At 47.1% G+C, this 15,230-nt stretch overlaps 1 protein-coding gene across 5 annotated transcripts in view; it reads left to right on the top strand.

Annotated features, from left to right (window-relative positions):
• The window catches only part of Sema5a (semaphorin 5A), a 483,148-nt gene that overhangs the window by 100,329 nt on the left and 367,589 nt on the right, over positions 1–15,230 (top strand). The gene's annotated exons all lie outside the window — the stretch shown is intronic.

Raw genomic sequence — 15,230 nt, 5'->3', positions numbered from 1 at the left:
TGCCATGCTGAGGACTTTTCCCTCTCTGGGTGACGAATTGTACACTTTGGAGATGTCACGTGACCTCCCTTGCCTGCTCTTCTCTGCCGTCATTGAATGTGGCCTTCAGCACAGACCTGGAGGGGAACAATGGCTTCCACAGCTTTAGTAATAAACAGCACCTCCAATGAAAAAGCTGAGTGAAGACAGGAAGGTCCCGTCCCTCTGATGCTACTTCTTTTTTTCTTTAAATTTTCTCTAGTGAGAGTGTGCCCACAGCCTAAAAGGAAGTCTGGTGTGCGCTGAAGAATGCTACCTGTTTGTGGGCCTCTACCATGGCTTTCCCATGGCCATCCGTGACTTCTGTCTACAGCACGGCCAGTCCCTCTCCCAGAGGGAGGGAGCAGTGAGGGCCAGGCTGGGCACTCTGAGGTGAGGGGGCTTTTCTGGAGAGGGTGTCTCATCCAGGGCCCCGGAGGGCTGGCTGCAATCTGATGGCGGCTTCTCCCCAGGCCTGTGACTTGTGTTGACAGGGAGGACAGCTTTGGAATCCTGAGCAGCTTCCGCCCTGGGAAGCACCCGCTCCTTGACAAACATGTATCTGTCAGAGCAAATTGGAATAGAGGGAAGGGCCCCTGGTGACTTCAGCCAGAATGAAGATATCTTCCGAGCAGTGACAGTTTCCACAGTGAAGGCCCTTGGGGGAACGAAGCTCTTGTCATTGTGACTTCTCCGTCCTTGCTGTCTTTACAGGTTTGTCATAGCTATGGAGACATGGGGCCCATCCTGAGCCATACGGGGACAAATGGAGGAATGCTGATGAGTTGATCACGGAAGGGGTGAAAGAAGCATGTTTCTGTTCACAGTTTATCATGCAATGCTGGGCAGATGTTATGCAGGGCTAACCCATTCTGTTACTCAGATTTCCTTCATGCTTCCTCTTTGCCCCCCTTCTGCTGGGTGGATCAGACAGAGCCATTGTCCTCACCTTTCTTTACACCTTGCTAGGCAGGCACACCTTGTCTACTAGGGAGGAGGACTGTCCGCCACCCTTGGGCAACCAAGGGGAGACAGGAGGGAAGTTGCCATCACTTGGGGTTCACGGCAGAGGCAGCCAGCGGGCCTGGGCCAGGTCCGACTGTCCCCACTCAACTCAGGACGGTGCTGTGCACCTTTTTAGCTGCCCGTTACAGGCACCTTTGTACTCCAGTGAAGGACAACAGCAGAGAACTGATTGAGGGGATTGAGGGTAGTTTCTCCGCATCAAGGAGTGGCAACAAACACTGTATTATTGCATCAAATTGCGCTTTGGTGGATTACCTTGGGAATCTTTGAGATAGCAGCCGTTACCAAGGATTCATGCCACTGTTCTGACTTACAGCTGTTGTGTAATATTCAAGAAGGGGTCACACCTTAGGTGCATCTCTCTCAGTACTGGATAGCATGTTCTTCTTCTCAGGGCAATCCAAAGCTCCGAGAAGAGGAAAGTGCCAACATTTGGTTCAAGTACGGTGATGGGTCCTAGCACCTCCTCCCACAATTCTGTCTTCCCCCTCCCTCTCTAAGCTTTCAATTGGAACTAGTGGTTCTGCTGATTGTTTGATTTCCCCCATGTCTCCCTGACTGCTGCTGGTTTTGCTGAGGGATGTCTTTGGTGAGATAGACAGCTTTGATATTAGCCCTTGGCTGGGCTGCTCCATGTCGGCTGGCCCAGGAGGGGAGATGGAAGAGAAGCAGAATGTGGCCGGAGCACTGCACCTTAGCACTGGAGTGTGTACAGTTTGAGAAAAATCTTGAAGCAAGGACAGATCTTTGAAGTGCTGCAGTCTGACTTCATTTCTCTGTCACTGTTTCATCCTCTCTGCTGGAGTGTATGAGCCTTTCTCAGCACTCTGGGTCCTGGGACTGGTGTGTTACTCCTGCAAGGGTCAGTCTGTCGGCACACCTAGAGCGCAGTTGATGAGAATCATAAGTGTGAGCTGATGAAGTAGAAAACAATAAAGTCAAGAGTAGGATCCGCACTTGAAGTGAGTGTGTGTGTGTGTGTGTGTGTGTATGTGTATGTGTGTGTGACTCGTGAGGTCAGGGCCTTTCGGGACCTGGTGTGTGAAGGTGCCCGAAGCCCCTGATTATAGCCGTGGGAGACCCCAAACTACAGGTTCTGCCCTCAACAGCTATGCAGAAATACCCCCAGCACACGGAAGAGCATTCACTCCGAAACTGGAACAAGTTTTACTCACCTGCTGGCCTGCTAACTTTGAAATGTGGGTTTGAGAGGAGTCATCAGTATGAGCTTGAGGTTTTCAGTGGTCATGTTTATGTGACTCACAGGAGAATATTTTCCTGTTGGCCTCTCCTGGTCGTCAGGTTGCTGTTGTCCTGCCCGTAGACACAGTCATGTCAGCAGCCCCTCTTCCTGGGCCGCTCTGCTCAGAGAAGCTTCTCAGGGGCCGTGGCCAACTTCCCCAGGGACCCGGGAGAACCCAGCACGTGTTAGGCAACTTAGCCGAGCTTGGATGTACGCAGGGGAGGCGCATTCTGGTTTGAGCAGACACCAGCATCCTCAGGACAGGGTCCTGGCTAACAAACAGCCTGGACTGGAAAACCTTTTAATGAGGGTGAGAAGAGATTTTTATTTTTTCTCTTATTTTCTTCTTCTTTTATTCTTCAGGACTAGGGTTTGAGCCCACCGGCCTTTGTACTGACTTACAGTCCCTTTTTAGTTTTTTTTTCTTTTTTTGAGACACTGTCTCACTAAGTCCCTATATTGTCCAAACCTGGGCTCCAACTTGTGACTATCCTGTTTCAGTCTCCCAGAGTGCAGGGATCACAGGTATGCGCCCCCATGCCCTGCTGAGATTTTGATCTTGAATAAAGGCGGGATCAAGGCAAGCCCAGGCTCCAGAGCTGTGAGCTTCGATCTTCTCTCCTCACCCGTAAGAGGCTGGTGCTCAGCCAGTGTGGAACAGCTTTTACCTGGGAACCCACCCTGGGTCCAGCATGTTCTAGATCCATGTGAGGAACGGGCAATCTCTGAATTCCCCACAGGTTACTTTTCTCTGTAGGACATTTGGGTAATCTCTAGATTCTCACAGGTCACATTTCTGGGTGGTTCTGATTGATGGCAGAAAGCCAGAGCCAGGGCGGATGCCTCTGCATCAGACTGGAGGAGTCCGGGACAGGCGGCCTCGGGGGCACCACCTGGGTCTGTGCATAGTTATGCATGTCCCGGGGTGGGAGTGACAACTCTCCTCACCCTGTCTTTGTTGAACATGCTCATTTCCTTAGCCCTGTCCTCAAGGACTAGAAGGTGACAAGGGCAATGTGCCTGTCCTTCAGGAGGAGGCAGACAGGAAACAGCAAAGGGTGAAAAGAACCAGCAGACAGCAGGCCCTGGTGCCAGTGGTCATGAAGGACAGGCCATCACATCACAGGTGAAGTTGGAGCCAAGGGGGTCTGGACAGCCAGCAGGAAGCTTGCTGCATGGATGGCTCCAGCGGCCGGGTGATGCCAATGAGATATGATCTAACAGCTGCCAGAAGGAGGGGAGTCCACCAACGTCTCCCCCCTACTAGCCCTGGTGACCACCATGGTATTCTTTGCTTCTTTTTGTAGCTCCCACAGGTGAATGGAAATTGTAATATTTGTCTTTCTGTGTTTGATTTATTTCTCTTACCTTGAGGTCCACCAGTTCCATCCATGTCACTGTAAATGGCAGGATTTCATTCTTTTTAATGGGTAAATACTGTTCCACTGATTATGGTTTTCATGTTTTGGCTATCACGAATACCACTGCAATGAAGATGGAGTGCTAGAGTCTCTTCCATGGACTGATTTCCTTTCCTTTGGATAGATGCCTAATATTGATGCTGCTGGATCTGAAGGGAGTTCTGTGTTCAGTTTTCGGAAGGCTCTCCATAGGGTTCTGCATAAGGCTGAACCTAGGCTGGATTTTTTAAGGACAAGTGCTGTAAGGTGTGATCTTGGCTTCCACAAAGGCTCTTCATCTGTTGGGTGGGTTTGCATCGGGATACGCACTGCGTGGTTCCGCTCAGGTTGCTGAATGCTCAGTCTCCTTGTTGGGGGCTGGCCAAGCAGCATTGTGACTGACCGAAGGCAGCTGACAGGTTGCTTTCAAACATCAGCAAAGCTCTGCTGCTGCTTCATTTGGGAGGAAGTTTCAGTACAATTCATACCCAAATGGATGACATGACTCATTGCTAAATCTGAAACACAAAATCTTTTTATTCCCCTACATGTGTAAACTCTAAACACAGCAACATTTATAGGGAGGTAAGACACCATCTGGTCCCTTGCGTAGTACCCTATTTCTTATTTTTATCACTAATTTATACTGAGAAGATGACAAATAGAACAGAATTGGATTTTTGGTTATGCAAGGCACCCGGGGATTCATCTAGTGTTAAATTCTCCTTAAAACATGAAACAAATGTTTAGGTGGAATGACCCCGAGTTACCTGCCTGTATGGTGTAACCTGAAGGTGAGATGTGTTTTCCTTCTCTGGGCCTTGGTGCTCACCTTTGACAAGGATCCAACAGGTCCTCAGGACAGATTTCAAAAGAATTTAAAGTGTTCAATTCCTCAAGTCTTTGGAGAGATGGGCATTCTGAAAGGACTTCAGAGCATTAGCTAGTTGTAAGCCAGAGAATAACATCGAAGCTTGTCTTCTAAGGCAAAGTGCAACTTGCTCAGCCCAGGTCACTGTGCGGGGTGTGAAACAGTAGCATCAGGTTTCAGGGTGGAAAAAAGCAAAGCTGCGAATGATGCAGAGCAGACGCAGCCCGATACCCAGACTGGGTTGGCCTCAGTGGGTTTGTGTCATCTTTCCTCTGACTTTATTCAAGGGCACCTTTTCATTTCTTTTCATTGATTTGCAGCAAGACACTAAAAAAAAAAACAACCTTAATTTTAAGACAGCATTTTTCCAAATGATTTAATCAGTTGCCATTTTACTTGCAATTCATTGTGCATTTGACAGGCAGCTCACTTTTGAGGGACAAATATGCCTTCCTTTATACCCTAGCAGGGGTCTGCTTTTGCTCAGCTTTGTTGCGGGGGAGATTTTACTGCCATTTGTGGGTCTGATTGGGGGTAGACGTCTCTCTCTTCCCAATAATGACCAGAAGGCTGGTAGGAGAACCAACCTGGGGCTTGGCTTTCTGCTCTAACGGATAGTTAGGTAACAATAGTAGTTCATTAGTTTTTCCAGTGCTGAGGAGGGAACCCAAGGTCTCGCTCGTGTTAGGGAAACTTTCTCCCACTGATGTATACCTTAAGCTGAAAACACTGAGAGTTAAATCATGATACTGGAATTGCACCTTGAACTCCGATCCAGAGTTGAATCTTGACTCTCTGTTGTGTAAGCAAGCTGCTGCTCACAGGGTGCACTCCTTGCATGTGTTGTTCTAAGTAAGCTGAGATGGAGAGACCACTGTTTTCTAAGGGTCTCCACACCCATCCCTCTCTGGCTGCTGAGATGTGGATGTACAAAGGACAGATCCATTTAGCTGTCAGAATGAAAGCTGCGGGCCAGTTGCCCACGCAGACTAGAGACTCAGATGAGCTCTTCAGAACTGCACACATGGAAAGTGAACCTGCCCTTTGAAAACTGGGCACATAGTGGCTGACACCAGAAAGAATGAACTCTTCTGAAACCTTGAGTGTTTAGAGAGCCAATATTAGAAATTACTCATTTTGAGCAGTTGATTAGTTTTTGACAAGTTTGCTTTGGTGAAAAAGTCGCTTTGCCCCTGTCTTCCCCCTGCTCCATGACTGCAGCACAGAGCGCGTCTCATTGTCCCCTTGGGAGTCATGGAATAGGAAGCCTTTTTCTCCATTGTATGTTAGGTACTGAGGCCAGCTATTGGTTCTAGGGTCATCACTCACTGCCAGCTTTAAATCCTGTCCAAAGTAGGAAGACTAAATGAAAAGCAATCGCATTACTTTCTCCCCAAATGTTGTTAGCATTGGTCAGCTCTCTGCGAAATGAATTTCCTGGTTTCTGTCTTCCATTTTCTCTGGGTTTCAGCTGTGTTTAACCTTTCTGAACCACCACATTTTAGAGACTCCCCTCTGATGGACAGCTGGGTCTCAGGCTGGACCTGGGTGTGAGGCCACCAGCCGAAAGCATCTCTCTTTTCCCATTGCCTCCTACTCTTTGGATACAACTTTCAGAACTGCCCTCTCTTTTGTTCAGAGAGGTAGGATTTGCCTCTGCTGGTCTCAGTGCCAGATATTTGCATCATTATGTGACTGGCATGAGGTCATGCATCCTCATGAGGGGACTGGCTCTCCACGGAGCCAGGCTCCAGGTGTTCCTCCTTCTGCCCCAAGACACTGAAGACTCAGTGGTGGGAAATCTCAATATCCAACAGTTCTTTTTAAAGATATGGAGAGAGTTATGCAGATTCTTCAGTAAATATTCTTGATCCATATGTGGAATTATTTCTAGAGAATATAATATGCCGACTACTAATGAGATCATTTCTGATTTGGGGAAAAGCTATTACAGAGAACGAATGAGGGGAGCCGAAAAGTTCATGTCACTTCAGTACTATGCATTACGTGTCATTCTTGGTCTCATCCTGTACTGGAAAAGGATGTAGGGAAGGGCCTCTGATTGCACACAGAAGCTGACGTGGACAGAAAGTCAGAACATATATTTTTCTCTTGGGATGCACTGTCAATGCATGGTTATGACTCTCTAGACTTGATTTGGAATGTTTCATTCTGTATGTTGGTTGTATCACAGATTTTTGTGCAAGGTCTCTAAGTTTCCAAAGCATCTGCTGTTTGTAGTGGTGTTGTTTCTATGGAAATCTTCCCTCACTGAGGTGATGCTGCCAGCGCGGAGCTGGCTGTGGCACTGCCCAGATCCGTGCACTGGCCATATGGGCAACAGAGGGTCGAAGGAAAAGTGCTAAGACTTGGGCCCACTCCGTTTCATTCCTTTGTGCTGTCAGTGTTTAAGGATTGCAGTCTCAGGAATGGTCAAAGTTTAGATGGTGATATCAACCAAACTGAGGGATTTATCTTGTCTGAAATTCTGTGTGTTTGGATCCCAACACTGCACTGTCTTGGGCGTAAAGGAAATGCTCCGGGACAGCCTCTTACTCCATCAGGTGCTGCAAGCACAGGGTGGGAAGGGCAGCAGCTCCTCATTGCACCCTTGGAACCTGCAGTTGGCCGCCACCTCTTACTGACTGAGGTTGTCACCTCACACTTGATGTGCATTGTGCTTTTCCTTTGCAACTTGTTTTCTTACATTTGTGTTGCTTTTTGTGCTTGGGATTGAAGCCAGGGCATTGTGCATGCTGGCATGTGCTGTACCACTGATCTACAACTCCCGCCCTCTGTTGGTTTCTTGGATGCTGGAATATTTGCTCAGAATTGTGAGGGCAGCCAACAGCAGAAGTTCTGGCAGCAAAAGTGGAAGGCCCAGGATAGCTTCCTCCCTCTAACTGGAGCCCGGCCTACTGCAGTTCTTGGTGTCACTAGAGATCAAGCAGACAGCACAGGGTCTGTAGTCAGTAAAGTTGTACGGCATTTGAGATTTCTGTTAAGTAAATTTTAGCCACTCTTGTCACCAGGAAAAGTAACTATGTGCAGTGATAGATGTTTTAATTTGCTTTGTTGTAACAACCACTTCACTGCCTCCATGTATTCCATTACGTCTTACTGTAAATTTCAAACATACACAGTAAAATTTACTATTAAAACAATAATGCAAGCATATTTTATAATGATAAAAGAAATGATATTGAAAAGAGGCCACACTATTCGGAGTGTCTGCTGACCTCTTGGCTGTTCCCGCATACGTCTGTCCCTCTCTCCCTTGGCCTCTCTCTCGGTTATCCTTTCTGTCCTTTGCCTTGAAGCCTCTGTCTCTGTCTCTGCCACTGCTACTTGTTTCTTTTCCTGGTGACTTGGGGAGTCCGAGGTCAGCGTCCTCCTTCCCCCTGACACTGCTGTTGACTTCCTCAGGTGCACGCTTGTTTGAAGAGCAGAGGTGGCCTCCTGTGGGCCTGAGTAGCCAGGATAGGAAGGGGCAATGACAGAAGGGGACAGGGGCCTCCCCAGAGTGAATGGGTTTTCTTCACCCTCCATCTCCCTCTGGGTGCTGTGTTTTCCAGATAGTCCCTTGGCACCAGACTAATGAGCCCCTGGGAATTGTATCCCTTCCTTACTTTGCGTTCTAATTCCTAGACAGAAAAATTGGATCCTCATTGTTTGAATCATTTTAAAATTCAGGGACATTCTTTTCTCATTTAGTACATGCTGAGTTTCTAGCCCAGTGTTTCTATACAACTAATGCTTTGAAAAGTGGGCTGTGATTTATAGTCCCTTTGTTTAAAATATTTAAAGTTGTTTTAGATAGCTAACGTAGATCAGAGAGATGGAATGTATTTTCTTGGTGAACAGTTGCACAGTGAAATGCCATCTATCGCTCCTGGGTTTTAATTGTTGGTTTTAAGTTCCCAGGCAGTGTCCTTAGCCACATGGAAAGCTTCCCCATGTTCACAGGGAAGCCTGTGGCCAAGCCTTTGAAGGAGGGTGCTGTTCTCCTGTGGGGTCTCTGTTTCCATCTTGTTGTGGAATCCCAGACACCCTTTCACATTTATTATACCAACTTTGAATCTGATCCTTCCCTCTCCAGTATTGTCCTATTTTGGAGGTATCCAGGCCCAACTTCAGGGTCAGTGATGCGCTGGAAGGACAGACTGACCTGAGAAAAGCTGTTATATTAATGGTGATTGGTGCTTTCAGCCCAAAGAGTGCAGATGAAAACCAGCATGGGCAAAGTGCACAGGATGGAGGCCCAGAGACATGGGCATGAGCCTTCTGGAGTCTTCTCCCCATGGCTCAATGGACAGAGCTTACTTCTTCTAGTACAGCGTACAGCACGTGCAGCGTGACAACACATACCGAGTATTGCGACCAGGTATTTTATCAGTGTCTTAGGCACTTTCCACATTGCTGAGACATATTCTGATACCTGCAATTTTGTTGTTGTTGTTTTTTTAAACAAGTTTTATTTTGTTTTATCCCATCCCCCCTCAACCCCTCTCCCCTCCCTATGTACAAAAGCTGTGTTTCCATTTTTCCTTCTATTTTCACTTTTTCCTTGTCCCTCCCTTCCTTCCTCCCTCCTTCCTCCCCGTTCCCCTTCCCATTTGAACACTTGCTTCCCCTTTCCCAACATGCATTGTACATCTCAGTCCTTTCCACAGTCCTTTTTAGTTTCTCCCACCAGAGAGACAGCGCGCTGATACCTGCACTCGAAAGGAGGAGAGGTTTATTTGGGGTCACGTTTTTCAGTCCCTAACTGAGTGCTCCAAGGCAGCAAGACATGGTGAGAGGATCCGGGGGTGGACAGCTGCTCACAGCATGGCGGCGGGAGAGCGAAGGGAGGGGCCAGGGAGGAAGATGAGCCCTTCCTGGCCACGCCCCCAGGCACCGGACTTCAACCAGACCCCACCTGCCACAGCAAGTCAACTACAAGCTCCCCTAATCCAGTCTTCTTCTAGAAGCCCACCTATGAGTGCGTGAAGCTCTTGGGCCACCTTGGGATATAGAGCCGAAGCCTGGGAACTGACCAGAGAGCAATGACTGATTGCCTGCCTGGCTGACCTTAGCCACCAACCAGGCCAGAAGTCAGATGGATGCGGTGTGGTTCAAGACTCACCCCTGACCGCAGTGTCAGCAGAGACTGTCTGCCATGCCCACTCCCACCCCCAACAGAGAAACTCCTCAGAATGCACCGTCCGAGGGACTAAAGGCTGCCTCCCTGAGCTGGCTAGGACCGACCTGCCTTTGGGATGTGCGAGCTTAATCCTTTCCCCTGCTTTTCCTCAGGGGACAGTTCTCTGCTGTTGGCTTCTGGCCCCAGTGACTTCCTTGTTGACTTGTCTGTCTTTTGCAGAGCTTCCATGTCGGTTCCTTTAAACGTCTCTCACATCCTGACATCCTGTGGAATCTCAGTGACTTTCTCTTCTTTGGTGAAGTCCCACCTCTCTGTCCTGAGACATTCCCTGTAATCTGTGTGTCGTCGGATTTTCCCATCTGTCTGCTGCTGCAGTGATCCTTTGAGGCTTCCGTCCACTTGGCTGTGAGTGGAGTGGCCTTGCGTGGACTCTGTGACGCACTTCCATGCTCGGCCTGGTTCTGCTGCTCCTTGCTCCTCTCGGCTCCTCAGCCTCGCACTAGGAATCTGTTCTCCTCTTCTTCGCTTTCCTCTGCTGACTGCAGGAGGAGCTCAGCTTTCTGTGTGTGCCTCTTGCTGCTCATGAGACCTAATTTTCCACTTTAGCAGAATTGCTTCCTTTCACGTGCCCTGTGCATCGCTGCAAACTCCTATCCCAGCTGGCCCCATGGAGGGGCTTCTGTCGATTTGCCCAGTCCTGGGGACAATACTAGATCCCCACTTTGCAGCTCAGCATACTCAGTCCAGGTGTTTCTGCCTAGTCTGCCATTTACTTGACTGTAATGTGTCTACTCAAACATACTTCTCCTTTGATACTCCTCCATATCCTATTCAAGTTCACATCACATGTTGCTTTCATTTTCAAAAACTTTCCTCACTGTCCACTTGGAAATAATCCCTCTTCACTCCAATTTCATAGTATTTACTATACTGAATAGCAGAACAATCAAACATTATCTTGTCGGGGCAAGTGAGAGCGTAATCAGCTTTTGCTTTATGTTCTCACAACCTAATATGCATGGCCACAACTAAGTACTGTGCATGGTAGTCCTCTGTCCAGTGGCCCCATGATGAAATGTCTGTCCGTTAAACTCCATGGCCACTGGTAAAATTCTTGGAAGTTGGGAAACCCTGACCTGGTAGTTAATTGATTTTCTGAACTTGTATCCGTGGATTTCTTTCTCTCACTTTACTGGACTTTAGGATGCCAGGCCTGTCCATTGTCATTATATTTCTTGTGCAATTTTACTGTTAAATGATCTCTAAGTTGAGCTCTTGGCCTGAAATGTTAATTTCTTTCAGGCACGTTTAGGATAAAGGCTGCTCAGGTGACCTCTGGTGTCCACAAGAATGATCAAATCCAGGGCCAGGGATTTAGCTCAGTGGTTTCGTCGCCTGCCTCGAAAGGTCCTGAATTCAATCCCTGATACAAAAAAACCCCACAAAAAAACAAAAAAAAAGAATGATCAAATCCACATCTGAGGTCATTCTGTGTAGCACAGGCAGGGAGAAAGAAGGTTGCATGTTGTAGCAGAAAGCCATGTGTCAGTGGGCAGTAGATATTTAAGTTTTACTTCTGTATTTCCATTTGAAGATGATTCTAAGGGCCTAAGACTGTGAGTATAGAGGTAAACGTCCAGGAAAGGTTGATTGTTTGGAAATCAAAAAGCTCTGTAATGTTCGTTCTGCACATACATGTTCACAATGACAGTCTATTTTTCTCCCAGAGTGGAACATGAATTGAGGATTGCGACACAGAGGGCTTTGGAGGTGCTTTGTACCAAGTTTAATAGTAAGCTGCAAGAGAAAAGAATGAGGGTAATATGGAGGGGCACCACGTAGGGAAGCATATGCATTATAGAACCTGTGGGCGAGCCTCTCTGGAGCTTCTTAGTTTCTGTACCTTCTGACTTCCCCAGTGACACACGACGTGCGCATACAGTGGCAGGATTGTGGTCTCACTGGGGAAGGATAGGCGAGCTCAGCTGCCCGGCCAGAGCTGGTCATCTTCTGTTTCTTCAGCTTAGTTCACTCCGGGTCTCTGCTATTCTGCTGTGGTTTCTGTGCCCCCCCACCCAGCACAGGTGCACAGGTGGTGGAATGGGGCTCACTCCATCCCCAGAGCCTCAGGGGCAGAAAATCCGATGCTCACTCATGGCCCTCATGCACCAAGCTGGTTAAATATCTTTTCCACGGTTGGTGTGAACACAGGTGCAGTGAGAACCCTTTAGGGAATGTGCCCCGAATCCTGCTGCTGGGACCCACTTCCTATTTACACTTCAAGTTCTGAAGCTGTCTTGGTTTCTCCAAGCCACTGAGCTGAGTCACTTAAGAGCTGGCTTTTCCAAGACTGGGGTGGCTTTTGAAGGCTGAAGGTCGAGCCAGGATTGCCCAGCTGTCTGTCTCTGCTCTGCACGGTCCTTGCCTGGATTCAGCAGGGATGTTTGCTTCCTGTTTGTGTCACCAATTCTGAATTCTTGCAGTGTCCTCAGCCCTGTCTCCTTTGCTAGTTAAGGGAATGTCCCTTGTCCCAGTTTCAGCTGTGATGTCCACTGAGAGCCCCCACAGCTCAGGAGTGACCTTACTAGGTAGTGGGCTGGGGGACAGGAGACCCACGAGCTCTGTTTTTAATTTAATTCTGAGCTTACAGACATTGTCAGGGCAGGACCCAGTGGTACCATCCAACCCTGTACTGAATTTTGATTATGATCTAAGTAAACAGAAGTAAATTTTAGCCATAATTGTTATAAAACATATTTTAGGGCTCAAGAGAGAACATTTGTGTATTCAAACATGCTGCTCAATAAAGAAATCCCAATGAACATATTTCCTTGCCACACCCAAAGGAGAAATTGCTGGTGTCATGAAAAAGAAATTGGCTGCTTTGGGGAATTTTCTGGACTGAATGTGCCTCCTTACCTTAGGGAGAGCTCGATTCCTCTTTTGGCCTCAAGGATTTGCATCTGCCTTTGTGCTTTCCAAGGAGTGATGTCACAAGCTTCCAAGACTTCACTGGGACCTTAGGGCTGGTGATTCTGCACAGCGTGAGCACACCTGGCTGTGCGGGTGCCTTTGTGTTGGGCAGTTCCAAATTTGCTGCCTCCTGCTTCCCAAGGACTGCCGTATTTTCATTGCTCTCTGGCCTCTGAAACCAGGACTTCTAAAAGGGCATTTCAATAGGTATAGAATGTTATACATTTCCAGCTGTTATAATTCAGGTTATTTTCTGGAGGCCAGTGACCATTTTATCATTGCTGAGTGTCCATATGAGGCTCACTGAGCAGCCAGAACATGCTGGGAAGTTCTTTTCCAATTTTGCCTCCACCATTCTCAGCTGCTCCCCAGGTGTGTGGGTGGGGATGGCCCAGGGCAGCTTGCTTCTCATGCACAGCATCCAGAGCTGCCAGCTGGGAAGAGATGAAAGATAGAAGCTAGGCGAATTGAGAGAACAGGAAGATCATGGCCCAGAAGGAGAGTACTTAGAGTAATGGCATGATTCACAAGTGTGTTAGCTTTCCGTTGCTATGACAAAGTACCTGATATGAATAACTTTAGGAGCATACGTTTATTTTAGCTCATGGGTTTGGAGGGTTCAGTCCATGGTTGGCTGGTTCCATTGATGTGGGCCTAAGGTGAGGCAGAATGTGGTAGTACAAGGGTGTGGCACCTTGTGGTAAATGGGGGAGAGAGAGAGAGAGAGAGAGAGAGAGAGAGAGAGAGAGAGAGAGAGAGAGAGAGGGAGGGAGAGGGAAGGAGAGAAGGACAGGAGGCCATTCAGAGAGAGAAGAGGGGCTGAGGACAAGATATTCCTTTCAAAGTCATGTTCCCAGTGATCCACCTCCTCTAACTGGATCCCACTCCTCATAGCCCATGCAGGTATGAACTCATCAGTGGATTAATCCACCAGTGGAGTTAGAGCCCTCATGACCCAGGTGCCTTTCTGGACCACATCTCTGAACCTTGGTACGTGGGGAATCAAACCCTCAATACATGAGTCTTTGGGGGGCCCTTGATATTTAGGCCCTAACCCTAATAAGGAACAGGTTTCCTGTATGGTCAGTAAGTGGGGTATCCCCCATTTCTTCAGGTGCTGGCAGAAATGTTTCTCGGGAGGCTGGGGTCTCACCAGATTCTTTTCATCCCATTACAATATCAAGTTTTCCAGATTTTTATATATTAGATGGAATTGAATTGAATTCATTTTGGTGAAATAAGTTATTTTTAGGATATAGGATTCTTTTGCCCTATGAAGTCTCACAACTGTGCAACAAACAAACTATATGTAAGTAAAAAATAAAATCTCAAGTTCAGGTACAGCTTACCCTATTCCTTCTGCCTTTATTTCTTTTATGAAATACATTACTTTGGGCACTAGATAGGCTAAAAACGTAGAATGAAGGAGCTGTCATAAAATGACTATATTTTTATTTTTAGACTGCTTAATGTAATTACACTGGGTTTGAAATAGTTATCCTTTAGGATCCTTTGTTTTCATACGTTGAACAGCATTAAATATTTGTTTCTCCAACATTGCGATTCCACCTCACCCTAGAAAGAATGGCTGCTATCAAGAAATCAACCAATAAGAAATGCTGGTGGGGATGTGGGGAAAAAGGAACCCTGCTCCATTGTTGGTGGGAGTGCAGACTGGTGCAACCACTGTGGAAATCAGTATGGAGATACCTCAAAGGACTAGGACTAGAGGTCCCATTTTGACCCAGCTATTCCCCTGCTGGGGATCTTCCCCAAAGAATTAAAAGAATCATACCACAGTGATATATGTGCACCCATGTTTATAGTGGCACAGTTTGTAATAGCTAAAGCTTGGAAACAGCCCAAGTGCCCATCAACTGAAAACTGGATAAAGACGATGTGGTTTTTTTTATAAAATGGAGTACTACTCAGCCATAAAGAATGAGAAACTAGAGACATTTATAGCTAAATGGATGCATATTGAGGCCATCCTCTTAAGTGAAATAAATAGGACACATGTGCAAATCCTGAATAGTTTCTATACGGTGAGAAACTGAAAGTGTAAATAATGATTAAAATGAATAATTGGTAATTTGAAATAGGAAAATGTCCAAAGGTGTAGGGGTGGTGGGAGGGGAAGTGGGAAGGGAAGAAGGGAAAGGAAAAAATTATGAGAAAGGAAAAAGAAATGGAAATGAAGTCTGTGTAAATAGGGAAGGGCAGAGGGGCTGAAGGGCACGCAGGTAATGGGGAAAACATAAGAACCAAGATACATCATGTTCAGGTACAAGCACCCAATGATAAATGTATACGTATTGCATACCTAAAATGTACCAATAAAAGAATTAAAAAGAAAAAAAAATATCTGTTTCTCTTTTTCTGATGAAAGAAGCCCATGGTGTGTGTGTGTGTGTGTGATGGTACTTTAGTGCTCTCACAGTGGAGATCACCATGCTGTCCTATGTCACTCTGCTTCAAGTCCTGCGTCACTAAAGGCCAGCACTGATGGGAACTTTCTAGAGTTGACAACCAAGGGACACACTGTCTTTTAAA

The sequence above is a fragment of the Heterocephalus glaber genome, unplaced genomic scaffold (assembly GCF_053883595.1).
Source record: "Heterocephalus glaber isolate CG9 unplaced genomic scaffold, H.glaber_assembly_v1.0 deba00001537, whole genome shotgun sequence".
Lineage (NCBI taxonomy): Eukaryota > Metazoa > Chordata > Mammalia > Rodentia > Bathyergidae > Heterocephalus > Heterocephalus glaber.
The sequence above is the reverse complement of the archived record's forward strand: the minus strand, read 5'-3'. Positions and strand labels throughout refer to the sequence as shown.